This window comes from Artibeus jamaicensis, unplaced genomic scaffold (genome assembly GCF_021234435.1).
Source record: "Artibeus jamaicensis isolate MK-2021 breed Jamaican fruit bat unplaced genomic scaffold, CSHL_Jam_final scaffold_1283, whole genome shotgun sequence".
NCBI lineage: Eukaryota > Metazoa > Chordata > Mammalia > Chiroptera > Phyllostomidae > Artibeus > Artibeus jamaicensis.
In genome coordinates this window covers 10,322,743-10,323,337 of record NW_026522028.1, presented here as the reverse complement: position 1 = coordinate 10,323,337, position 595 = coordinate 10,322,743, and the positions used below count along the sequence as shown (strand labels likewise).

Genomic DNA, 595 nt, shown 5'->3' with positions numbered 1-595 from the left:
ATTCAGTGAAAACTTTCTGTCCTTTCCAGATCTCCTATTAAACCCATCCACTGAATTTTCCATTTCAGGTTTTGGGTTTTCTTTTCTAAGCTTTCTATCTGGTCTTTTAAATGAACAAACAAACAAGCAAACAAATTTCTATTTACCTTCTGACACTTCCTATTAGTGTATTTATTATGAGCACAGTTTTTGTTTATTTGACCATATGTCTAATAGTTGATCTTTGATTGCTAATTTCATTATATGGGTCATTTTTTTTACACTGTTCTAGGATAAAATGGACCGCCTCAGTAGCTTCGGAGGCCAATACATTTCTATCACCACAATTACTTTAGCAAACCTGGTTCCCTTTACTTCTGCAACATCATGCAGAATTAGTGATCGAGTCTGCACTATGTGGGCCTTTTGGGGGGTTGATTCTATTAACTGCTGGTCCTCTCTAACAAGAATCACATTTCATCATTTCATATCTAATACATTTTGATTCTTTAGTAGACATTATGTTGTTAAAGACCCTGGATTGTGTTTTCTTCCTCTGAGCAATGTTGATTTTGTTGTTGTAGGCAGTTTACCTTTGCAGGCTCAAACTCTGAGA

General features: G+C 35.5%; 1 non-coding gene across 1 annotated transcript; it reads right to left on the bottom strand.

Moving 5' to 3' along the window:
- Positions 1 to 260: 260 nt before the first annotated feature.
- Positions 261 to 393, bottom strand: LOC119045213 (small nucleolar RNA SNORA66). The gene has a single exon (XR_005081751.2). It is a non-coding gene; the product is annotated as a small nucleolar RNA SNORA66 (small nucleolar RNA).
- Positions 394 to 595: the final 202 nt, after the last annotated feature.